The sequence below is a fragment of the Dermacentor variabilis genome, chromosome 1 (assembly GCF_050947875.1).
Source record: "Dermacentor variabilis isolate Ectoservices chromosome 1, ASM5094787v1, whole genome shotgun sequence".
Taxonomy (NCBI): domain Eukaryota; kingdom Metazoa; phylum Arthropoda; class Arachnida; order Ixodida; family Ixodidae; genus Dermacentor; species Dermacentor variabilis.
Window position 1 is genome coordinate 266,559,202 of NC_134568.1, and position 27,732 is coordinate 266,586,933.

A 27,732-nucleotide genomic window follows, 5' to 3' on the forward strand; every position below is an offset into this window, starting at 1 on the left:
CACGCGAAAAGGAACAGGTATACGGCGTCGCGACAGAGTTGGCGCACGCCGACCGACGAGCGCGCCGCAGCGCGGGGGCGAGGCGGGGGAGTGCATTTTATGACCCTGATTCGTTTCAAGTCCATCAGCTTAATGGAAGCAATTTCATGCGTGAGCGAATTTCTCTCTCCCAAACAGGCTTTCTCTCACCTTTGCTCAGCCACTCTCTCCCTCGTCGCGGGTGCCGCATTCGAGCTTCCGGCGGCTCCGCGGCATTTCTAATCGTCGTTAGGGAGCGGGCTCCACTCGGGAACCGCGTTACAGCCGGGGCGTCCATTTTTGCGGAGGCGACGCGCCGCTCATTAATCTCCACGCGTTCACTTGGACCGCGCAGTTGGCCGCTCGCTCGGCAACCGTAGAGAACCCGGCGTCGCAAAAGCCACCGCGTCTCGCAGAGAAAACCGAGAGCTGTTTGTCCTCCGCCGTAGCGAAATTTTCGCTTCAGTGGCTGCGCTCCCGGATCACTCGTTTCACTTTGAGAGCGTGACTTCTCTTTTTTTTTTTCGTAAAGGTCTGAAACATTTACGAAGTAAATTAATCGAGGGAAGGTGAAAAATGACGATGCACCCCAAAACACGCTTCGAGCATGCGCGTTAAAGCAACATTCGTGTTATGCGGAAGCGCACTGTTAGAAAAGCAATCTCGAGGAATATCTTTCCGCAAGAAAGAATTGACGCTTTTTCTGCTGAGCTCATTCCTGATACAATGTGCTAGGAATTCATGGAGTTCAGCTTGTTATAACCGCTAATTTTCTCATGTATATCCCCTTCTTAAAGTGTTTATGCCTGTTATGTGAACATCAATTAATTCTAGCTACAGACACATTGTGTATGTAGTAAAGCGTTCAACTCAAACTTCTTAGATTCACTTGAAGAAACGATAAAGTGTGCGTCATGCTCGTCAGCCTGTCCGTACAAAAATGCAAAGCCGACTTCGCACAGCGACTTCAGTTTATGACAAAAGCTCTTCAGGGGCGGAATTCACTAAGGAGCTACGATCGTACGCAATTTCTTAGCCAAAACGTTCATGCGCTAAGTAAGGGTGCAACCGAAGTCGCAGCGCATTTAACTTACGGCGCCACATGAGAGTTAAGAAGAAGCAATGCTCGGATTAAACGACAAAAAATCAAATAATTGCGGTCAACTGATAGCATGATTGCACATCATATATAAGTAGTTGAAGCTACATTCTTCGGCAAATCACTGGTAACCTCTTTTCGACAGCTTTTCTTTTTTTCGAGCGTCTGCTACAGGGCCTACAAGAGCAAGCGTGTTTGTCCCTTCACCGCACCGCCTTCAGAAGAATGGCAGTGTAAGCGTCACGCATTCTTCTCACATTTCTGCGAAAGACAAGACTTATGGACACATGGTGACATAGTTGGTGCAGCAAGAGAAGCTCAGGCAATTGTCGACCAATTCTTCCAGGCTAATATCCCGCCTGTAGCACCACCACCACCATATTAAAAGCGACTAAGTGTCTAGCGAAAGGAGAAAAAAAAGAAGAAAACTGCATAGTAAATAGTTCATGTGGCCTCCGCGGCAAGGCCACCAGCACCCATAGGTTCATCGGCATAGTATGTGATCGCACTGCACGCGGTTGTAGCTGTGGTTCTAATGTCACACATAGTATCAATATCTGCTCCCTCGGCAGCCAGTACAATCTAAGGTGCTGGTCGACAATACCGTCGCGGGCCGACGAAACACGCTATCCCTTCGCATAGGGTACCTGTCGAGGGAACGGAGAGCTATGAAAGCAGCCCTGAAAGAGAAATGCATAATGTATCCATGGCAACCGACACTCCCAAACTTATGACAGCAAACCGCTACGTAACATCCTCACGTGCAAATTTCGCTCCCTATCACACATTCACATAGTAACAGCGTTCATCGCTTCTTCTTGGCTTTTCCTCAGCTTATGACACACGATGATCCCTCGCACTAAGTGAAGTGTTCGTTTTGCAGATTCAGGCGGTCGCATTCCGACAGAGGCGAGATGCACGAAGGCGCGTATACTTGGATGTTGAAGCCCGGTAATAAATCATGGGTTGGCGACGTCAAGGCCTGGTGCCCGTAACTACGGTGTCTCTCATAGCCCAAGTGGCATCTCGTAGAAGTCAACATCACCGCGATGATCAGCGCCAACGTTTCCATAAACTTATCAGCTTCATAAGAACACACGTTCAAGTGAACGCCAGAATACTGCGCAGTGCCGTACGCGAATCACATAACGGTTAGGCATTCGTGCTGGTTTCGGATAAAATTGGTTCAAGTAGTCGATTTTGCTACACTGACGCACTTTTTTCGGAGCAGTCCCTACACATATAACACAAGGACAAGGTGAGGGTGGTGGTGTCCAAGCGGCGACAGACACCGTTCTGTAAACACGCAAATGCGGCCTCGCAGTACGAAGCAAACTGTGGCTCAAGAGCAACAGTGCGTTAAAATTTCGGACAAATTTCTGAGGTAGTGAAACGCCATCAGCGTATTTTTATGTCCACTGCAGTATGAAGGACTCTCCCAGCGATCTCTAATTACCCCTGACCTGCGCCAGGTTATTCCCAGCTGTGCCTGCAAATTTCCTCATATCATCACCCCGCCTAACATTCGGTCGTTTTCCACACTGATTCCGCTGCTTTCTCACCCACTCTGTATTTCTAATGGATCGCCGACTTTCTGTCCTACGCATTACGTGGCCTGCCCAGCTCCAATTTTTCTCTTAATGTCAACTACCGCTACCCAGTTTGCTCTCTGATCCATACCTTCCTGTCTCTTAAAGTTATGCCTAACATTTTTGGTTCCATCGCTTGTTTTCACTGTCCTTTACTTGTTCTCAAGCTACTTTGTTAACCTCCGTATTTCTGCCCCATATGTTAGTACTGGTAGAATGTAATGATTGTCCCCTTTTCTTTTCAGAGACGGCAGTGAGCTCCTGGTCATGATTTGGCATATATAATTATAAGGTTTATCTCATTATCAGGGTCCCCTACATGGTAACTCAACTATACAAACGCATTTCTGCGCAAATTCCAGAGGTTCATTGTCTATCATGGCTTCTTGTTCGCTTAACAGGCTTTTCAACATTACCTTTCTCTTCTGCGTATCTCTTCTGCGTATTAATCTGCAACCTACTCTTACAATTTCTTTGTTAAGTTCCTCAATCAATCGTTGCAATGCGTCCGCAGCGTTACTGAACAGGACAATGTCATTGGCAAGCTGAAGGCTGTTGAGATATCCACAGTTGATCACCACTCCTAATACTTTGCAATGTAATAACTTGAATACTCATTCTTAGCATGCTGTCACTAGCACAGGAGAGATTGTGCCTGCTTGCCCGACATTTCTCTCGATAGGTATTTTTCCACTTTCTTGCGGATATTTAAATATATCCAGTCGCAACAATCACTAACGCAGAGTCGAAGCGGATCTAGGGAGTTGTGGATACGTGCGCTCTGGCTGAACGTAAATATGGCAGTTCCGCATAAAATAATTCTTAGTAGTCAGTCGAATTCTGCAACCACCAGGGCCTTGATGAGAAGTTCGTTGAGTTCTTCAGTACAATCCATGCAAGTTGTAGACAATAACCTCTATTCCTCAACACGAATATGTGTCGGTCGTCTGGAATGGCATTTCTACACCTAACAGTGACATTATAGATCGAGTCTAGAAAACGTTTCTAATCATATACAGTTAAACCTCCATATAACGAACTTCAATATAACAAAAATTTTGATATAACGAAGTATTCAACTTTCATAACCTCTTGTCCATAAAACACCATGTATTTTGAACCTCAACATAACGATTTGCGTTTGTATGTGATTTCGCTATAGCGAAATTTCACTGCCACAGCAAAGGAATACCGAGACAATAAATGGAAACTTCCGCGGACGCAGGTGCTCAATTCGCTGAATTACAAGCGGCTGCTTGCAAAAGCACCTCTCAAATCGCGCGCCGTGTGAAAAGAGTGACCGCCGAAGAGAAGCCTCATCATGTTCCGTATAAAGTCCAAGTGCGGTAAGATCCGATCGCGCCCGCGCACTGAGTGTTTTAGGTGCGAGGGGAGACAAGAAAGATGGCGGCATTGCGAGTGGCGCCTTCCCGCGCGAGCAAAGGGAAAGAGAGGGAAGAGAGCCAGCTCGCGGTAACGCGATCAAGCGCGCGCGAGAGGGCAAAGGGGGGGGGGGGGGGCGCCTCGATTTTTGGCGCGTGTCTCGGCCGTGGCTGCGCGTGGCTATAAGCGCGACTGAGCGCATACGCAGCCGCGCACCATGCTTTAGAGGCAATCTGCTGCGTGTGCAAAGAGTGGGCGTGCCAAGATGGCGTTGAACCATGTAGGCTGTCTCCCCGCGCGTTTAGTTTTGGAGGCTGCTTAATCTCGATTTTCGGCAACCCATTGGAGCGAGAGGCAGACGAAGCATTCGCTCCCCGCTGCCTGCGCTTTTTCTGAGAGCGTCGTCCCAGTGCAGGCGACGCTATCAGCCGTGGGGGCGAAGTGCACGCCAAAGCCTGGCCTGCTTCGCTTAATTAGTACTGCCGATATGAACATATCGTCCACGTGGCATTAAACCGTATTATTCGTCGCCGACTCTCAAATTTATCAAAACGAATTGCTTTACCATTCAGATTTGCTTTTTTCGATGGCGCGATAATTGGAAAAATTCTGCGGCCCCTTTCCATGTAAGAAAAATCGATCGGCGAGTGTACTTATTTGCCTACAAGGTCAAATTTCAATACAACGAAATTTCGATATAACGAATCAAACGTCCGATTTTACCGACTTTGTTATATCAAGGCTTAACTGTATCATTATCGCTTTGCTAACAAAGATAACAAGGATACTGGACCTCCTTCTAGCCCTGTTGGATTGCTGTCATTGCCCTTACTTCGCTGCCGACGTAATCGCGCTGACCTGTTTCTTTTCAAACTACTTCACGGTGTACTCACCTGTCCCGAACTCCTTAGTTGTATCATGTTTCGTATTCCGCGCAAGATCACCAGAGAGCATAGACCTTTCCATGTTCCTGCCTGTCTTCGTCAACGCTCAATCGTCCAGAGAATACAGTCTTTATAACGCTTACTTTCATGAAGTTGATATTTTTGTAACTCTCTGTAATTGTCGTTTTCCGAGCTTTGCGTTGTTGCGTCATAGTTGCACATATTGTTCAACTGCCCTTCTGCTCTTTATTCTTTTGAATTCACCTTGCGCCTTGCTGCTTGTACACTCGCCTTTTCAAGGTTGTTCTTTTTATTCATTGTTTTGGTTTACTTATATTCCGCTGTTTTTTTGTCTTTCCTGTTTTTAGTCCAATGTGCGCCAGCACTCAGACCTCCTGGGCACGTTAAATGATTTATTTATTTATTTATTTATTTATTTATTTATTTATTTATTTATTTATTTATTTATTAAATTTTTGATTGGTTGATTGATTGATTGACTGATTGATAATTACTACATTTTTTCGGCGATCCTATTTTCTTTTCTTTTTGTCTTAGAGACATCAAATTTGAAGGTGTCGTAGACAGCGAACTTTTTAAGCTTCCCGAGCTTTTCATCTTTTAGACTGGCTTCAAAAAATCACCTGCCATTTTCCTTCTTCTTTCCAATGGAGTACTCAGGAAGCAGTATCGAGACCGCCACAAGTGACTATGGCCAGCTTGTTAGCAACGTAATGATTGTCGCAATAGATGCAATAAAATTCTGCGCTGTTCAACTTCAGGTGAAACGTCTTCTCAATGAACATTAAGTGCAGGCTATGAAATTGTCACAGAGCAGTGAAAGGTAGCCATTACTTAAACGTGTTCAATCAATGCAGCAAAAATGTGCAAGCTCAACAGCTACAGAAGTGCAATAGATATGTGCCGTTTTTGCTTTCTGCGTATCTATCATCAGTTACAGTTCTTGTTGTTCTTTTTTCCTCTTCCCCCATCTTGACACAACCTCATCCACCCAAGGCCAGTTCATTTATACAAGATCCTTCTCCGCACAAAGCCTCTGTGTGCAAAAAAGCCAGCTTGCCGTAATCGTAGAACCAGTATTTTGATGGCTGGAGGCAGGGTAACATAAAAATGCTCAAAATTAGGGACGTTGTGGCTCCACATAATTGTCACTTACTTTTAAGCCTTCCTCTCCCCCTCCTCAGTTCCCCTGATTCCTCTCACTCATTTCATATGGAGTGTCTTGAGTCTGGCAACCTTGTATACAAGGGTAGCCTAACCAGGGCTACGATTTTAGGGCGATGCCTACCGCTTGATTCTATGTTACTATTATCAACCACTGTTCGCGACCGGCTGATCACATTGATAACGAAGATGGAGCTTGAGCGTCGCTATGACCACTGCATACGCGCGAGAAACGCGACAAGCAATAGTATGGGAAAAGGTATCGCTACAAAATCGGAGCCCTGTTGCCTGCTCCTAAGGTCACCAACTACATCATGCCTATGGTTGAACGGATGTTGCCCAACAGCCGCTATGCTTTTGAGTAAAGCTAAAAACCAATCTCGAGCTTGGGTTGCAACTACCTGGGCTGGCAGCAAAAATTGAAATGCGAACAGCGGAGCGCGTGCCAATTAGCAGAATCAGCGCAACCAGCCGGGCATGCTCAGTTCAGGTGACAGGTATCAGGATGCATGTCCTATAGGGGCATTTTCAGCCACAATTTGCTACACACTTGCTTCGCCACACCACTGCCGGAGAGCACTTCGCATCGTCGCCGCCGTATGAATTTTGGCGATGCGACACAACACGAAAAGCTGCGTTGGCGTTGACAAAAATTTCGGTCTGACCCATTCATATGGTGGCGGATTAGCCCACGAAGCTGCTTCTGCCCCTTGACACTGACTAGAATGACCTAGCTTCACGTTTACGAGTGGCCTCCAGTGCGCGATCTTCATCAGTAGCTCGCGCTCGATGCCTACGATTAGACTCACGCATCTGCTCTCGCTGATGTTCTTCGGAGACAAAGTCACTGGCCACATTCTCCGCTTTCGTACGAGCACGCTGTCGTTGTTTATAGTCCCGTTTCTGCTGTCGACGCCTCTCCTCATACTCGGCTTGTTCTTCGGCCGTGCGCACAATGCGTGGTCTTCCTATTTTTCCCATTTTTGTTGGAGTTTCAACTGTTGCAGTGGTCTACCTCTGTAATGCACAAACCAGTTCTTACAGACCGCGGCGGCTACCGCGGCGCAGATTCCCGTGTTTTCCCGCCATGACTGCCGCGCCGTTGTATTGAGAGGCAGACGTTCAGCAGACGGAGCCTGTAGAAATGGCAGCTAGCGCGGGTGCACTTCCCCGCTGTGCAGATGCGGCGCGCGGTGAAATCACGTCTCCTTTTTTTCTTCTGCGCCGTACTATCGTTCGTTATCTTCTCGGTTAACTTTACGGGCGTTAACCAGCCCAGATACACGCCTAGGAGACCACGCAGCGCAGCCATCTTTTCTGTTCACTTTACGGACGTCCCTACGAAACCACGCATACGGCTCATTCATACAGGTCCGTCAGGTAAAAAGCTTCGCTGTAAAATGACGCTCTGGTGGGCGTGTGGGAAAGCAAGTGTGCAGCAAACTGAGGACGAACATATTGTAATGGGACATGCATCCTCGCACCCGTCACCTGAACTGAACAAGCTCAGCAGGTCGGGTTCATTGTGCTATCAACCATGAGCTTTGCTGCTGGCATTTCAATTTTGGCTGATATTATGAAACAAAAGGAAAAAAAAATTATGGGCGGAAGCACCGCTATTACCGTAGTTCACTAGGTAGAGCACCACGCGCTTCATCCGGATGTTGTGGGTTCGACTCCCGCCGGTAGCAAGTTATCTTTTCTTTCACTTTTATTACCCTTTCTATTGAAGAAGGACATGAGGTTTATCGGAACATTTACAATCAACCATTTTTTCTTTGAAAACTGCATTTTAAGAAAAAAGAAACAGTTAATTTCCCCTATGAATTGCTTGGCCTCATTGTCTGTTGGTTTTGTGGCTCTAATGCACTCAATAATTAATTGAGTGTGAAAGTTTACCTTGCTTACCAACACAGCGCACTTCCTCGAAAATGATTTTGTCAACAGATGCTAGAATATACCCGGCAAACTAATAACCTACTGCAATGAATTGTCATCTAGAATAGATCGTCTTAACCCTGCTATAAAGTGTAATCGTATAGTGTGTTCAACACATTTCCATTAGATGCCATAGTTTATGTGCGCGCAATGCATTTTCTTTGCAAGAACCCAGTATGTCGGCATGCCTAATTGTTGGGGAACGTATTGCGTACAAAGTACATTTCTGCCGCAAACAATCCGTAGTGCGGCATTTCGTACTTTCACTAGATCTGGCATATTCCCCTAAACTGTTTCCTCAAAAACAGAAAAAATTAGTTTCCCAGGTGATCATATTGCACATGTAAAGAAAAAAAAAACTGATCGCCGACACATCACCACTTTCCAGAGCGCTGTCCTTACGTACACATGCAAGTGTTATTCGTTGTCTAGCTGAAGGAATGTCGCTACCTGAGCAGGAAGTTATCAAGACGTCATAATAAATTATTCGGGAAACCGCAATTTCATTTCGTCAAGAACCACCGTGTAAGTTACTGAGTGCCTCGTGTCAGCTACCAAGCGCACTATCCCGCAGCAGTCTAAGAAACTATCCGGTCATAATAGCGCGCAAAACATAAATACACAGAGAGAGAGAGAGAAAGACACCAAAGGGGTGGGGGAATGGTGGCCATAACAAAAGGCTCCTAAGAGGGAGTGGCAACAACTCGATCGACGCACACCTTTGGGCTAGGTTCCACCGAGGGGCCCCGCCGTCCGACGTGCGTAGTGCATGCTAAAAGATGGCCTTGATTACATCAGAGCGCGAATTCGGATCACGAATGACCGCCTCCATCCCTCCCACAGGCGCTATGCGCTGCGCCTCTGTCGACACACGTACAAAAAGAAAGGCAGCGAAAGGGGAGACCGAAAGGGAAGTTCGGAAACAAAAGGCCAAAGAAGAAGAAAAAATATAGGGAAACCAGAAGCGGCGCGTAGATATTTAGCAGCGATGGCAGGGCCATGTATAGGAAGCGCTAAGTCCGAGCAAGTGCTGCAAACGACTGAAAGAGACGTATTGCGGCGGCCGCACGGTTCGGGCCGCGCGTTCTGCTTGTCCTCATTACATTTTCCCCCCTCCGCGAGGACGACCGGGAGAGCGGCGGGGCAACGGGCATCGCCGAGCGCCGGGCCTCGGTGCCGTACGCGTAATGGCGTGTCACGTAGGCGACCAACGGCGCTCTCCGTCCGCCGGTCGGAGCGTTGTCCTTCCGCGGCCACTAAAGACGACGCAACTGCGCCCGCCGAACCAGAAAGGGAGAAAGGGAGGTCTATCCGTGTCTGGTTGAATATTTGATCGCAACGTGTACGACCTCGAGACGCATGCCAATGTAAGACGGATCCGTGACCGGATTCGGATGGTGGCGATTTCCCTTTTATGCCCGTTCCGCTTCTTGCACGCGCTCATTGAGCCTTCGCGGCGAACGCGAAGGGAAACCCTCCGGGTGCAAGCGCCAGTGGGAACAGGCACAGGAAGTAGCCTGTGGCCCATTTGAATTCCGGGCGCCAGTAGAGCAACACGTTAAGCCACCGTGATCGGGAAAATGCAACAAGCTATTCATAAAGTGACGTGCATCGACGCTGCCATTGCAGATAGACGCGAAAGTATGGCACCGAGGAGAACGTTGAACGCACGAGGCTGAACTTGAGTAGTTCCATTTGATGAGCTCTGGAGCCACCGGAGAAGTAATGCATTTGAGCAACCTGGAATTCTGTAAGAGAATATTCACGCATACACGATCTGCTTGTAGCGCACGCCTCGAGCCTACATAAAACAAGCTCAGCGCTTGTGTTCCGGCACCTCTCTTTCGTGCTCGTCTTCGTGGCGTTGTTTGTGCTACCGTGAACAGCGTGTTAATAATTGCTAAAAGTACTTCGTATCACAAATTTCCTTGTGAGTGGTAGAAAGGATTCACATTGGTTATCATCGACGCATGAGTTGTAAAAGAAACTGGGCCCGAATTTGCAAAACTTTTCGTTCGCAAGTACACTTTGCCATTGGCCGGCAGCCATCGCGAATAAAATGTCCACCATCAGGATTGGCTGAAAACTTCTCTCGCGAACAGTTTCAGCCGAGAGGTTTTTGTGAATACGGACCCTGAATTTTTTTCTAGTGAACGAGCTAACGTTAGAATACAGAAAGGTATGGTAGCTTAAGCTAAGGCTAAAGGCGTACAGTACAAGCCTATCTTCTAAGCTAGTCTTTATTGACTTCACTCGTGCACGTTATCGTGTGCATCACGATAAGGAGAATTTTTTTTTTTAAGATGTCTACTGACTGTTTCAAAACCATCCGAATGTCAAGATGAATGGAATCTATCTCTGCACAACGTAGATACTTTATTCTAATGATTTTATTATTTGGCGCTTTATAGGGGGGAGTCACAGGTTATCACACAGGTCACATTATCACAGGTTTTGACCGATCGTAAACGATGGATGATAAGAAAGCAATTGAATATCTTTAAATATGCAAACAGTGAGCACAAATTACGGAAAAGAAAAGGTGAAGAAATGTTAATTCTTTCTGTATATTTAAAATTTATTAATGGACATGGAAGCCTTTTCTGCAAATATTGATTGATTTTCGCTCATACCGCTGCACATAACTTAGTTCATCCGAATGCAGGACCCACACTTCTACAACAATTTTTGTGTGTTCTTTTCTGGATACCGAACCAGGTGCAACCAGGTTAACCTTCTTTCGTGCAACGCGCAATTCTTATGCACAGCTACCAACATCCAGTGGTACGCTTCAAGAACTACAAGAATCCTGTCAAGTTCCCTACAATTACTAGAGGGAACTCTGGCGCTGCTATCATTCAGCTACCATGAGAATGATGGGTAGTACATGGATTTATCTGATCTTCGTGCTCGGGGCTTCAGACGTTCTTGTGGCGTCGTTTATTACGCTTTATCTGGGTCTAAATTACCCTAAATTTCGAAACCATTTATACTTCTTTAGTGCAGGAGGTAATAAGACTCTGCAAGCACGCATAATCGCTGCTTATTGCAGTGGCTCCGCTTCTCCATGCATCCGCGGAGCAATGGTTTCAATATCGGGCTCTGTGCTAAGATCCTATGTTGGAATACTGCCTGCTGGCGGACAATTTCAATAATGTGTATTTAAGGATTTGTAAGCAGTACTTTCTTAAAAATGATCACTCTGCAAAGTCACGAAGCCATTTTAGGCAAATTCATGTATACTACCCATCATTCCCATCCTGACTGAAATGTCCTGCTTGCAGCTCCCGTAACACTAGCGCCACAGTTCTCTGTAGTTATTGTATGAAATTGTGCGCCTCAGTAGGGAGCGCCTGGATCAATGCTACGTCAGAGAGTGCCCTGGCATGGTCGACAGCAGTAAACAGATCAGCATACACAGAATACAAAAGGGTATAACGTGCACGTAATATAGAAGCGCTAATACTTACAAATAACAGAACTAATTTGTAATTACGTCCAGGCATGTAACCAGGATTTTTTTTTTCCGGGGGAAGGGGGGGGGGGGGGCAGCCCAACATAACCTTTCTATGCAATAGAGGGGGAATGCGTACCTTTACTAGTAAAATTGTGAATAATGCCCACCGTTCGCCATAAAGACGCGTGAACCCGCAAAAGACAAATGAAATAAGGTGTATCTCGCAGGTACGCCTGTGAGATACACCTCTCCTATTCTTCAAAAAGAAGGAACCACGTCAAATGGACTCGCTCAGGAAAGATACGCAGGAAGAACACTGCCAAGAACAAGTAAACAAGCGAAAGTGTAAAATAAAGATTTCTAGTAGTGTTTTCTGAATTAGCTCTTGAGGAAATATAGAGAAATATATATTTGCGAAACAAACAGAGTTCTTCTGGATCCCTCGTTTACTGTTCTACCAAGTGCCCAAACCGACTCGTATTGTTATTTCGGAAGTTGCGTAACGATGTGTGGCCGCCTGTCCCGAACAACCACGCAGAGCGCAGGTTGCTGCTGTTCTGACGTACTGCGCCCACCGCGGAAGGCTAGAAAAACACCCACATAAGCACAGCAGAGAAGTGGCTACGTCAGGCGGCTTGACTGATAACTGTAGAAGTGTCATTCAAAACACGATATCATTCTCCACTTCCGGCGCCATTCTTTCTACTTCATTTTGAAATAAAAAGATGTTGATCCTTAAATATTTTCGCAAACAACGGTATAATTTCTTAATTTTCGTTTTTCCTTCATGTTTGGATGTTGCCTCGGCTTTCTCCCTTAGTATCTCGCTTAATTTCTCAACTCCTTGCGACTCTTGTTTCCAGTTGCCAATTTCGCACGAAAAATGCTGCACAATTAGGCAATAACCAGACGAGGTAACGGGTGACATTCATATTGCTTATAGGTTTAACCGTTATTGCAGGGTTTGATGATGAATGCTGTTTCGCATGTTTTTATTTTCCACCTTATCTAACCTATATCACGGGCATATGGTACCGAGGATCTGCCAGCGTCGCGGCGAGCCGTCACTCGAGGAAATAAGGAAGCAAAAGGAAAAGTTAAACGCAGCTGGTGTTTTCTCTGGCCGCAACTCGTTTCGCGAGCATGCAGACCGGCTGACTACGAACTGAATCCCTTTCCTGGTCCCTGGGTCAGTCTAAACAAAGAAGGTTGTACTAACAAAGGAACAGCGATACGCGTGACCGTTGCAATAGATGCTGACAACTGAGCGCATCTCGAGTTAATCGCGCAGGCACCGAATCTATGAGAAAATTGTCCTTCACACCCCAGCAGACGCCGATAACTAACTTCATCCAAAAGCAGTGAAAAAGGCAGCAAAATGTTGACCACCGAATAATTGTCAAGTCTCAAGATTGATTTGTCGGCGCTTTAGAATGTGTGTGAGGAGTGGTGGCGTGGGCGAGGGGGTGGTTATACAGCTCAATGCCCCTCCCCCCCCTCCCCCCCCCCCGTGGGTATGGGCCTGGTTACATCTTGTGACTATTCCATACGATATCCAGTACTTGTTAAGAATGCATGTGTCTTCGTAAACTTGTTCAAGCGCGTTCAGTGCTTCTTAATGTGCTGTTTTCGATGGCCGGGGGCCCAGCAATTTTGCGAGTGAGAAAGGTCTGTGAGGATCAATGGAGTCTAACTCTTGCTCTAGCTGACATCTTTGAGGCGCGTATATGGAGCATTCGAGGAGTAGATGGCCAACATCCTCATCGTCGTCGCCACAGGAGCAAGCCGAGAAAGAAGCCTGTTTTATGCGATATAGAAAATGTTTGGTGCATGCTGTCCCAAGACACCATCGATGAATTATTATCTCGGTACTCTTGCTGTCTCGGCAGCCTCAGCCTTGGGCGGCGCTTCAGTATCAGTTCTGCCCCGTTCGGAAAGACTTCTCCGACGCCTGACGCAGGCAGACTAGACCGTAAGCTGTTTGGTGTACCTCCATCCATACATGACTCGTTAATTCCGGTAAGCGCTGAAAGATTTTCTTTTACTCATTTTCTTTTTTTTTTCAGGCTACTTTTAAGTGCTGTTCAAATTCGCCGAAAATATATCGTGTCTCTAGCTGCGTTCATGACCGCATGCGTACGGGAGGCTCCCAAACCACGATGTTAGAACCATTGAGACATACTGTGTTGTGCCACCTACCGCGATCAGCAAAACCAGTATACGGCGGGTGATTCAAGCATGTTTTCAGGCATTCGGCAATCAAGGCATTAAGGGCTTTGTTGAAGTTTTTAGGGACATGCGAATTGTGCGATCGTCTTTGAGTGTTGTAGCGCGTAGTATCGCGTTACTGTGTGAATTTTCCGGCTTCCTTTTTTCCCTCTACTTCTTCTTTCTCCTTTCATTCCCTTTACCCTTTCCCCAGCACAGGGTAGCCAGCCGGTACTTACACTGGCTAACCTCCCTGTCTTTCCTCCCCTTTGTCGCCCCCCCCCTCTCATATAACGAAATTGGCTTAAACTTACTCTACTGACATGCTTTGCGCTGACTTTCTAGTGAGAACTCCCCACCCCCCCGAAAAAAAAATTGTCGCGCAAAGGAAGGAGAGGAAAGTGATGAGAAGGTTTGCAGTATTACACAAAATATAAGGAATCGCGTATATCGCGGATAATGCAAGCATGTTTTCAGGCACGTAGGATCGTCTGGGCTGGAATTCTCCGACATAAGGTTGCCTGTCAGCCTGCAGGGTTATCTGACTCAGCTAGCTTGGATGCTCGGCTGCCACAGTCAGAAGTTCGAATCCTCGCGCGTTTCTTTTCCCTGAAGGTGGGAAACTCGAGTTCACCTCCTCCAATGCACTACATCTGAAGGCTGGGAGTGACGCCTGACAACGGTAAAAGATGCCAAGAGCGAGTGGGGCTATACTAATTCAGGTACAACCTAATTAGGAAGGCCCACTAAGCTTCAACAGAGGCACTCCCCCACCAGAACAGGAATTGTCCTCCCTGGTGCCGTATTCGACCACTCCCTCCCAAATGACTCATGCAATTACAGAATGACCCTCAGTCCCCAGCATCTGCGGAGCGCCTGACCGAGGCGATGGTTAGACCTCTAACGCAGCAGAGGGTGCTGAGAATATCTGGACCCGGAGAGGCTGCCACTGGAAACTGACACTTGCAACGTTTAGCACCCGAGCCCTCTCGAGTGAAGCTAGCCTAGCAGGACTGTTTGAGGAACTATCAGGCATAGTTTGGGATATCATTGGCCTTAGTGATATTAGCAGAACTGGTGAGGCTTACACAGTGCTGACAAATGAGCACTTCCGCTGTTATAGAGGACTACCAGATAGGAAATTATACGAGGTAGGATTCCTATTCCATAAGGACATAACGAGCAACATTGACTAATTCCACAGCATTAATGGGAGGGTAGCTGTAATCGTAATCAAACTTAATAAGAGGTATAACGGTAGTACAGACCTACGCTTCAACCTTAAGTCACGAAGATGATGAAATAGATCATTTTTATGCAGATGTTGAATTAGCGATGAGAAAAGTAAAAACTCAGCATACTGGAGTCATGGGCGACTTCAATGAAAAAGTGTGGAAAAAGCAGGCTGGTGAACAAGCAATTGGCAACTACGGCGTCGATTGTAGGAACGCTAGGAGAGAGATAGTGGTGGAATTCGTACAAAGGAATAAGCTGCGAATAATGAACACCTTCTTCAGGAAGCGTTGGAACAAAAAGTGGACCTGGAAAAGCCCTAATGGTGAAACAAGAAATGAAATTGATTTCATACTATCTGCCGTTCCCAGCATACTGCAGGATGTAGAAGTGTTAAGCGGGGTAAAGTGCAGTTATCATAGGTTAGTGAGGGCTTGGATTTACCGCAATTAGAAGAGAGAAACAGTAAAATTGGTCAAGAAAAAACAGGCCAACCTAGACGCAGTAAAGGTAAAAGCCTTCAGGCTTACACTTGCAAACAAATGTGCAGCCTTAGAACAGAGAGATGAAGATGACATACAGGCAATGAATGAAACCTTATCTAGGCTGGCTTCAGAAGCAGCAATTGAAGCGGGAGGTAAGGCACCAAGGCAACCAGTAGGTAAGCTCTCCCAAGTAACAAAGGAGCTAATAAACAAACGACAAAGAAAGAAAGTGTGCAACTCAACAGATCAGATAGAATTTGCGGAACTGTCAAAACTAATCAACAAGGAGAAAATAAGGGATATTCAAAATTATAATGTGAGAAAGACTGTGGAAGCAGTAATAAAGGGTAAAGGGACTCAGCATGAAATCAGTGAGAAGAAAACTTGGCATAGGACAACCCAAGATGTATGCACTAAAAGATAAGTAGGGTAATATCATCAGCAATCTCGAATATATACTAAACGCAGCGGAAGAATTATATACGGACCTGTACAGTACCCAGAGGAGTCAGGATACCTCAAATACAAACAGTAATGAACAGGATACAGCAACTCCTCCTATAACTAGCGATGATGTCAGAAGGCCCCTGCAGGACATGAAACGAGGAAGAGCGGCAGGAGAAGATGGAACAACAGTCGATTTAATCAAAGATGGAGGAGCCATAATGCTTCGAATACTGGCGGCTTTTTATACGAAGTGTCTATCGACGGCAAGGTTCCCAGCAAACTGGAAGAATGCAAACATTATACTAAACCACAAAAAGGGAGACGTTAAAGAATTGAACAATTAAGGCCCATTAGCTTACTCCCAGTATTATATAAAATATTTGCCAAAATAATTTCCAATAGAATAAGGACAACACTGGACTTTAGTCAACCAAAGGAACAGGCTGGCTTCAGGAAGGGATACTCTACAATGGATCCCATCCATGTCATCAATCAGGTAATCAAGAAATCCGCAGAGTACAATCAGCCTCTCTATATCGCTTTCATGGATTACGAAAATGTATTTGATTCAGTCGAGATACCAGAAGTCATATAGACATTGCGTAATCAAGGAGTACACACCACTTACGTAAATACCCTGGAAAATATCTACAGAGATTCCACAGCCACCTTAATTCTACACAAGAAAAGTAGGAAGGTACCTCTAAAGAAAAGGGTCAGACAAGGAGACACAATCTCTCCAGGGCTATTTACTGCGTGCTTGGAAGAAGCATTCAAGCAATTAAACTGGGAAGGTTTAGGAGTAACAGTCGACGGCGAATACCTCAGCAACCTTCGGTTTGCCGATGACATTGTTCTATTCAGAATCACTGCAGAAAAGTTAAAACAAATGATTGAGGACGTTAACAGGGAGAGTGTAAGAGTGGGGTTGAAGATTAATATGCAGAAGACAAAGATAATGATGAACAACCCGGCAAGGGAACAAGAGTTCAGGATCCCCAGTGAGCCTCTAGAGTCTGTGAAGGAGTACGTTTACCTAGGTAAACTAATCACAGGGAACACTGACCATGAGAAGGAAATTCACAGAAGAATAAAAATAGGTTGGATCGCATACGGCAGATATCTTGAGCTCCTGACTGGAAGCTTAACACTACCATTAAAAAGAAAGGTGTACAATCAATGCATTCTACCGGTGCTGACATATGGGGCAGAAACTTGGAGACTGACAAAGAAGCTCGAAAACAAGTTAAGGACCGCGCAAAGAGCGATGGAACGAAGAATGTTAGTCATAATCTTAAAGGACAGGAAGAGAGCGGGGAGCTTCAGATAGCAAACAGGGTTAGCCGATATTGTAATTGACATTAAGAGAAAGGAATGGAGCTGGGCAGGACATGTAATGCGTAGGTTAGATAACCGGTGCACCATTAGGGTTACTGAACGGGTGCCAAGAGAAGCGCAGTCGAGGATGGCAGAAGACTAGGTGGGGTGATGAAATTAAGAAATTCGGAGGCGCTAGGTGGAATCGGTTGGCGCAGGACAGGGGTAATTGGAGATCGCAGGGAGGCCTTCGTGTGGCAGTGGACATAAAATAGGCTGATGATGTTGATGACATTTCGAAAGTTCTACATCCAGCGTTCTTTTTAGTTGAGGGTGCACTTCTTAAAGGAAGGATTCCTTAGTATTTTCATCGAACCAGGTTGACATAAATAAGTACTTGTTTAGTACTCTTAATACGCGTTGTATGTAAATTGGCGATAAAGAGATGAGTTGAATTTCTGCAGGCTTATGGGCCGATTTTGCCAACGAGTCCACTAATTTCTTGCCTACTATACCAGCATTGTCATGGATGTAATATCACTTCATGTTTTCTTTCAGTAGACTTAGTTAAGCGGTACAGTAGTACATATGTTATTCGTGCTTGTGGTTGGCTGTCATCAATATTTCCAAGACATGCTAAAGTCGATAAGGAGTCCGTAGAAATTAGTCGCTTTTTTTGGTGTCTCATATGTTTTTTAAATAAAATAAGTGACTTGAATTATTGCCACTAATTCTGATATTGTTGTTGACGACGCGCGTCCCAATCTACAAACGTACTCTACCTGTAAGGATGATATAACATAAGCTGCAGTTGTACTTTCTTTGACTACAGAACCATTCGTCTAGACGTCAATATATTCCTGGTGCTTGTCCAATATCTGATGTAAACCTATTTGTTCCGCTGCTAATGTGGAATCGGCGCTTTTATTTTTAAGCCCTTCGATTGACGTTTTTTATATTTGCAGAAGCCGTGGTGGATAGCACAGGTCTGAGTGCAAAAAAATAAAAAATAAATAAAATAAAAGATCGCTTACGCTCATCACAGTCTACAGCACAGCCGCTAGTGTGTGTTTGTGACATTGTTTACAAACCAATTGTGGTGTGACTTGCCTTTTCGTTTTATGTTTATATCTTCGTGGGTATAAAGAAATGTGTGGTATGGATTTCTGGCCCTATGACATGGTTTGTTTCAATTTTCTTAGTACATATATTTTTTTTATATTGTTGTTTCTGCTATGCGAAAAAGAGTAGCCGTCACCGTTATAAGGTGACTACATTTCTTTCTTTTATGTTTATTTCAGTAAAAAAAAAAGAACGACCGCAGTAATGCGGAGCTAATCTCAGTTAACCTATACGAATAAATTTATTTCTTCGCTTACTTGTAACATCGCTCCTTTCTTAAGGAACACACTATACAACCTCGGAAAGCACCTCCTCTCGCTGCCTCTCTGTTGACAGAAACACACAAGGACACACGCCTTATTTCTTTGAATACTGAAACAGCCAAATTAACGAGAGTATCAGAGAGGCTTCAGAAACACACACATTCAGACGCGGTTTCAATTAAAAGAACTATTTTGGAGAGCATTTTGGTAACCGACTGTGTCGATGACAGCTGCAGATGTTTAAATGCAAAATTCTGCGTCCTCCAGAAAAGTCGCATTCTCCCAAAGATGATTTCGATAATATAGCGTGACTTGAATATACGAAATTAAGTTTAGGAGGTGTGACTGGTATTTTTATTTAAGTTAGGTCAAGATCAATGGGGAAAAAGTTTTCTGAATACCTGTCTGTTTTTATTTTTTTTTTTCTCTTATTAACAGCAATGTCATTTACTCGGAATCGATTTGTTGCCGTAAATAGTATGCTATCAGTGAGAATATTTCGTGATGAAAGAAATGATTCTTTTTTTTTCATAAACACGACATAAGTCCCCAGAACCATGATAGATACAAAACACTTTTGACCGCACGCTTCAACTTTCCGAAAGGACATATTTCACTGATATGACCACGGATCGAAAATATACGCTGTTTCAGATCGCAAAACAGAGTAAAATATGACCCGCCGAGCGTTCTTTCACGTCACCACTCTCAGGTTCATTCAAAGAGCGGTTCACACGAAGAAGCGCTGCGACAGGCTCTTCAGAAGAAGCGTATCAGTGCAAGCGATTACCCGCGGTGACACTCACGCAAGGATACTGCCGAGCCGAAGTATATTCACTCTGTCATCTCTCTATTCGCCCACTCTATTCAGATACCTGCCCGTTAACACCACTGTGAGCGCGAACAGCCAAAAGGCAGGAGGAAGAAGAAGAAGCGGCAGCGTGTACCTTTCCTCTTCGGTGCCTCGCCTGCGGCGAAGCGAGTCGGCCGAGGGAGGGAAAGCTAAGCGCATCTCGGTCGTCCTCGCTCGGTCGCGCAGTATCTGAATGCGCCCTGGGATCCGGCCGGATCGGCCACCGCCATTGTCCGACACAAGAGACTCAATTTGCAAGACAAAGCCGGCTTCTTTCTGGGGCGAAAGTTTGCGATATCCGCAAAGGAGCTTTCCCGGTCGCTTGTCAAAGCAAACGGTGGCCACAATATATCTAGATATCTCGCGTTTACTTTCTGCTCACTTTAGGCCACGTCGCTGCACCGCGCGTCGTGCGGGCGCTGCGGCGCCGAGACCCGTCCGGCCGCGCCTCTTAGTGACACGTTGGACAACGCCATAGAGACGCCTGCTGCACTCAGCTGCGGCGTGTGCGGTCCTCCCGGTCATACGCAGCGGACGCCCCTTTTAGCGCAGCCTTTCGTCGAAGAAAAGCACGCAAGCCAGGTCGATGTATCTGTTCTTTTCTTTATTGTTTTTTTTTTGCCATACCGTGCCGAAATGTCGCTGTTCTGATATTTGAGCTCTTTATCAAATATAAACAGGTGGCACCTGTTTTAAGATGTATGGCATACATGGTCACTGTAACTCCCCTTACAGCAAACGAAAAGCCAATCCACTATGACCAGAACGTCGTTACAAAAGATAGACAAAGAGAGAGAGAGAAAAGAAAGGACAGACTAACGAGCCAACCAATAACTAACAATACAAACATTTCGATTACCCCTTCTCTCAACACTGGTGAAGGTATAAATAACCAGAAGGGCAAAAATCCAAGGTTTAAGTATTCGCCACCGATGGTCGGTGACATGTGGCGCTGGTTTTGTCAGTGCAGCTGTCTTCGCTAGCTGCTGTTTCGGTTTCAATGCAGCCGGTCCCAAAAAGTGATTCACGTGGAGAACGAAATTATCAATATTTATTAGTTCATAAACAAATTCGTTTAGTATCCACGCTGTCTTTCGAGTTCGAGTGAGGTTTGGGGTGATTCTACTACGAACAAAATTCTTCATGTAGTTGACATTTATCCAAGTACGGACTCTCCTATAGCAGCTGCATTTTATACTACATTAAACATCGACTAGGTATAGGCAAAAATATTATGTAGTAGTTTTATTTAAAGCTTTTCAAGCTTCCCATCCATTTCACTTCTTTCTTTACCTTGAAAGGTTTGTTCATCAGTCTGAACACGTGTTTTACGTTAGGCAACGTGGTAATTCTACAACATTCATGTAAGCACGTGAACAAACCTTCGGTCTCCCGTGCATGATTTCATAGAGAAGCGAGTAAATTATATCTTTGCTGTAAATTTGTTTGTACTCTAATATGTATACATAATGAACAACCACTGGCGAATGTTAGCATGGGGTCCAGGGAGAGAGAGATAGAGAGAGAGAGAGAAATATAAACGTGGTGGAAAGGTAGGGAGGTTAACCGGAGAAGATTGCGGTTTGCTACCCTGCACTGCGAAAGATTAAAGGGACATGAAAGACGGAAAGAATAGGGAAAAGAAAAAGTAATGACAACGAAAAATAAATGGAGGAGGTTGCGAACGTCCATGAGAACTACAGTCTCTCTCATAGGCCTCTAGAACGTTAAAGTTCCAAGAGTGTCATTACTGTCTTGTGGTGTGACGACTGTATAGTTCGGTGTTCCAGGACTGCCTACTCCGAAAGCGGCCGGCCGTCAGGACACGCCAGCGCGGCGGCGAGGTTACGGGAAAAATGGCAAAGAACGTGTTCGATAGCTTCCTCGTTGCCGCAGTGGTCACTCGCAACACTGTCTCACCATTTCATGCGGAAAGCACAGGATTTTGTAGAAGCGACACCAAGCCACAGTCGGTAAAGTCTCGGGTCGAGCTAGTCTAGGGGGAGGACGAAGTTGAAGACAGAGATGAACACGTGTGTGCTCGTAACTAGGTATGTTCCACAACGATTGTAGGGCGTCATTTGCAAGCACTCGAAGCTTCGCTGCTGCATCTGTTATTGACAGTGGGATTGGTTCTTGTACGCCGTCTTCATGCGCAGAAAACAACACTAAAGTCTTTGCACTAAACTTGCGATACGACTGATGCAGTTGGATGACGTCTCCGCTTACATAAACATAATTCAGCAGGTCTCATCGTCTATTCTATTCTCCTTTAGGAGCTGCTTAGATTCGTAGTCTGTAAGTTCCTCTCCTGATGAAAACATTACACTGCACTCTCGACAACTGATTATAGGCTGTGAAATGCGTGAGAAAAGTAGAGCAGTTTTTCAAGAGGCACACCACATTGAAATACAAGGTCTTAAATACTAGGCCTAAAATGAAGCCATGCGAGAAAAAGGAAACATTCCCAATTTTATAATCCAGGAGGCAGATTTCGTGAAGATATTTTTTCTCCACTTTTATTATTTCCTTAACATTTAATGAAGATAATTGCGGTGGGGCGACTTCGTGAGACCTACTGACGAAAAATCAAAGGTTAGACTAAATGTGTTGTCACAAAAGCGACTCTATTTCCTCCTTGTTTCTCGATGTGCTTATGGTGCTTATGTGTGCGCACGTGTGTGTTTGTCTGCGCACCTGCGTGGTGTTCTTGTGTGCATGCGTCCATGTATTTGTGTCTGCGTGCGTGCGTGCGTGCGTGCTCGGTTATCTGCTCATAGAATTTGCCGAATACGCAACCTACTCCCTTGGAATTTCGCGCATCCTTTACACTTGATAAACCCATATGCACGTTTGTGAAAACTCCTTTGTTGACAGAACGCATCCATTTCACTTTATGTTATCATACATTAAACGTTTAAGCATCTATTGTTTGTCGAAAAGCCGACGACAAGACAGTTTCAAACATTTCCCATTACATATACATCAATCAGGCATTCAACCAAACACGAATACTGAAACACCTTAAAATTCACATTGGCTTCATGGAGTGAAGGTTGCTAGAAAAGAGGAACTGGCATTGCTTCAGCACAGCTCGTTCCAGTCGGCCCTGAAACGTCCCACAGAGAGATTGCATCCACTAATGCTTCTATCGTTGAAGCCACATTTCTCCCGTTTGCAATTCTGCTTGCAACGGGTACCGAACCATTTACTTGGTTCGTGTTGTTTTCCGCAACAAGCACTGCGCAGCGGATGCACCCTCGTCCAAATGCAGGGCCGCATTCGCCGCGGTAGCGCTCCTTGCCATGTTGATGCCGAGCTTGTAGCGATCTTCTCAAATACGACCGCACATAAAAAGCCTCTCCAGGAAACACCGATTCCACATAGCGACGGCAGCGTAAACGTCTAACGGTAGTTAGGCCACTAAACGGAAGTGGGAGCCATAATGCTATATATGCAAGTAAATAAAAAGGCACAAGCAAAATGACGTTGAGTCGGAACCGAAGGCTCGTTTAATCTAAAAGAAGAAGATAACAGGGCCAAGCACTCTAGTCGAAGATGAGGGCAGGAAAGTAGCAAAAGGACCCAGAGAAGGGCGATCAGAGCTCGAGGAAAGGGGCGAGCAAGTCATCCCGGGGCCACGCTGAATGGCAGCCGTATGCGGCGCTCGTCCTCTCCCGCCGCCTTTCTTTTCCTTTGTCGAGCGGGGAAGAAAGGCGTCCGGGCCAGGGCTTCTTTCTCAACGCAAGAGTTGCATTCATCAGGTTGGCATGGAAGCGACAGGCGGTCCCAAAGACTTGCAAATGGCCGCCAGTCACACAAAGGGAGCAGCGAAGGGAGCCGCTCGCGAGATGGGCCGAGCGCGCGCGATAGGAGCCGGCGGTTAGCCTCGTCTATTCGGCCGGCTCGTTCGCGGACAGCGTGGCCCGCAGGCAGCGCGCGCGTGGCGGCCTAAACGCTCGGAAAGAGGACGTGCAGCAGCGCCTGGAATGCGCGGAGATATGGGCTGCTCTTGAGCCGCAAAGTACTGAACGGTGGAGACTTTCGCTGGCGTGTCCTCGAACGCATTCACGGCATCCTTGGGAGCTAGCGGAGAGGACGGAGCAGAATGGAGACATGCGCGGGCTCGGGTAACGCATACCTCTTCACTGCTTTGGCCATCCTGGTTGGCTGGGTGACATTTTTATTTTATTTTGACGCTCTTTTCTGCTTATATGTGCGTGTTTCCAACACCGGGCTTTGTTCGCCCCCCAACAGGAACTCACCAAAATATTTATATCTCGCCCTCATCGCAACACGCGCTACTGACACGGATACACTTTAGAAGCGAATAGGTTTGTTCTTACTGACTCTGTTTAGTTTGAAGGAAATAGACATCTTTTCCCGATTGTCACTCTGCGTCGCGCACATCCATACGGGCCAGGGAAACAGCCAACATGAACCACCGGATCTAGTGGATCACTATTAGTAACATATTCCTTCTCTCTTTAGGACTGTCGATATGAAATGCTGAAGGACCAGGTATGGTTCGGTGTGTGGCTACAACTGGCGTCTGACTCTACCAGAGCAGGCTGGGATGTGGCATAGACGCTCAATACTTACACCGAAAACGCTATGGCGCTCGATGAAACCACTTCTATAACAAGCACTTAAGTGTTCTGTAGGTAATCATTAGCTTTCGTCAGCCTTAACCGTTACGTTTTCGACTTCGGTGACAACTACTTTTGTAGTGCCCAGGGCGTCAGTCGCGCTCCCTGCGTGGACAATTTCTTCCAAGTGGTGCCGCCGTCAAACGCACTCCCGTTCGGCTAAACGTGGTCGCATAGAAACCACGAAAGCTGCAAGGTTGGTTTTCCAATAGGCACGAAGCTTGGGACTAGGGACGCTATCTGCCTCTGTCACGTTCGCAAGAGACAACTCCGAGTGGGCGCAAGAACCAGCCCCGAACACTGGTTGAGTGGCAGGCGCTGGGTTTCTCGGTAGCGGTCTTGGCAGCGGTGCGGGTCTTCGAGCGGTGGCAAGGCCTTCCTGTTGGGCCCCGGCGCAAGACCCAGCTTTCAGACGCCGATCACAGGGCAGAAAGGAAAGAAAAGCGACGCCCCGCAGTCTGCGGCGGGCTTGAGAGCGAGAGGAAGGTTGAGAGTAACCGAGCGGCCGTGGCTGAAGGATACTTGCCGCACAATGTCGACAAGCCAGGCACAGGAGCCGTCCGAGCGAAAGGCCAACGACGCCGCTCGCATACCGAGCAGCCCGTTGCCCAGCCCCGGCGGCGCACGCAAATATGCTGTGTGCGGTTCCCCCAACCAGGAGGCCGCCTTGCGTGCGCGTGGCTCCATGTATGTGTGTGTGTTTTTGGCGGCACTAATGATTTGTATAAACAAAGTAGGCGCAGCAGCTAACGAAGAATATATGGCTCCTTGGAATCCCGACGCGGTCAACTGCTCCACGCGAGCCACCCCCTCGCCTCTTTGCGCTTTCTCGGCGGTGCGTGAGCTGCCTGCCCAATGAACAAGCGGGATCAATCGAGATTTCAAAATTTGCCGCCCAGCAGCGCCTGCGGCGCTGTCGTACACAACCTGCGATTCGTCCCGGGTTATGCCCCGCCGCCTTCCTCGGTAGCCGCGGACTTGGACAAACATGGGGTGCGCCAAAAACTTTTAACGGCGCCCCTTCACCGAAGACAGGAGGAACAGAAGCAAACCCAAAGCGGGACGCAATGCCATAAGCAGGCGGGGTGCCATCAGTGCGCCCCTGCACGCTGCCTTATATCGTTCTTTCTTTGTGTTCTGTACGTAAGTAACACGCTTATAAGGGCATTTATTATAGTAATCTAATTTGGACTTTGAACCATTCCCTGCAAGTTTGTAAAATTTTGCACTTGCTAGATATTTCAATCTGGCTCCCGTAAATTAATATTATTTTTACGTTCTTCATCGTTTCTACCAGTGGGCTTGAACAGACAGGAAATAATTTCGTATAAAAAAGTAGAAAAGACTTCCATGGGTACAACTAAGTTAAATGTGTCAAGACGTGCTCACAGTGCTGACCACGCATCCTGTGAATAATCATGAGTGCATGCATGACCTGGCATTTTAATATACCGCGTAGGTATATTTGTCACAGAAGGCTCACAACAGGCGCAGAAAACACGTGCGTTAAGCTGGAATGTCGCGGTGGAACGGAGATGTCGCGCGAAGATTAAACAAGGACAGCGCAGTGGCGTCACAGGCTAGCCGCGATGGCACTTCCTTGGCGTTAAGTTTTACACCGAATTCCCTTCGGCGTACTGATAACACCCCGTAAATAGGCACTTCGGGGCTAGATCGCTGCTATGGCGATCAACCAATGAACCTCTTACAGCGAGGGTCGTGATAGCTTGGTCTGTATACTGCGGTGGCACATTTAAAGGGCAACTGAACATAAATACTAATACAGTTGACACCGCTAAAGTGTTCTTTCGAATTCAAAACGCCATTTTCGTAAATTTCGTGGTTAGAACATTACAAGAGAAACTGAAGGTCCGAGTTCCATTTTCTTAAATTTTGCACCACTGCACCAACGTCATCATGTCAAGAACTTCAGTCTTTATGTTAAATTGGGCATTTCTTCTTGTGTAAATTAAAGCTCTTTAAACTTGCTAAGTTCAGTCTTTAGCTTCTTTAAAAGATAATGTAGTGCATTTTCACTAATAAAAAAATGAACTAATCCTGAGCATACGCCCTCAAAATTCATGACATAGCGTCAAGCTGGTGCGCAAACTTGAATACGGCATCGCCACCCGTCTTACGTTTTGGCATGTTCTATGGCTTATCCAAGACTGTTGTCACGGTAAAAGATAGGCTTGACCCGCCGTGGCGGCCGCATTTCGATGGGGAAGAAATGGAAGAACGTCCGTGTCCTGTGCATTGGATGCACGAGTATGATTAATCCGGAGTCTCCCACTACGGGAGACTCCAGATAACCAAATTGACTCCAAATATGACTCCCTCATAACCAAATTGTAGTTTTGGCACGTAAAGCTCCAGAATTCATTCTAGAGGGTCTTTTTCGCTATTGTATAAAAGTAATTTACCAACACAGCTGAAATTATTTTTTTCTATTTAGTGTCCCTTTAAACAAGTTACCGAGTGCAGCGCAGTGCTGATGGCTGAGTCGAACGCAACTGCTTGGCTAGTACGGCATGCATCAACGCCTTGAGAGCGCAAGGCTCTAGGAAAACTTGCGCCAACGTACTTCGCCTACTACGGCAAGCGCGTCATCCTAATGCCCACTATATATCTGTTAGGTAAGGGAGAAGAAGAAGAAGAGAAGGTTCTTTCTTTCTTGGAGTTTTCCTTACGTGTGTGCATGTGCGTGCGTGTGCGTGCGTGCGTGTGTGTGTGTGTGTGTGTGTGTGTGTGTGTGTGTGTGTGTGTGTGTGTGTGTGTGTGTGTGTGTGTGTGTGTGTGTGTGTGTGTGTGTGTGTGTGTGTGTGTGTGTGTGTGTGTGTGTGTGTGTGTGTGTGTGTGTGTGTGTGCGCGCGTGTGCGCGTGTGTGTGTGTGCGTGTGCGTGTGTGCGTGCGTGTTCGGGGGGGGAGGGGGTAAACTTTGCGCTGCAGCTCGGCCTTGTTCGTTTTTTTTTCAGATATTTTTTAAAGCACGAATTAAACGAAATCACGATGCTCTCTTCGCTATTCATTTTTTCAGCAGGCCGTACACTAGATCGTCGAGTAGCAGTCGTATTTCGTTCATATAGCTAACAAAGAACTGGTTTTAACACTAGCATTTGAGTGGCAGTACTGGAGGACGATGCCGCAGGAGGAAGAAAGCTATTTCCATCATTAAAAAAAAAACGCCATCAGTTTCTTGAGAAATTCATCGACGAAAATCACTGCCCACGTTATTCTAGACACTGTATTGACGTAGGGCATGCTCTCTGCGATCAAAGGCTGACGCGCCCATTCAGACATCGCGCATTTGTACCACCAGCGACCGTTGGTCGCCAAGACGTGATCTTCGGGAGATAAAAGGATTAGCGGTGAACACAAGCGGTCGCCCCGTTAACGCAAAGAAACTAAACGGGGCGGGAAGCATCATGTGGACAGTTGGGATTGAAGTTTCGGTGGTGAATATTAACACGGCATTTCTTTTTCTCCTTTAGTTTTCTCCGCCTAAGGGTACAACGGACACGAAAAGTACAAATCATAGGTGCGTCTCTTCATGAAACAGTTCTGTAGCTATGTTAAACAAAGTATGGTTCAGCCGGGCTTGT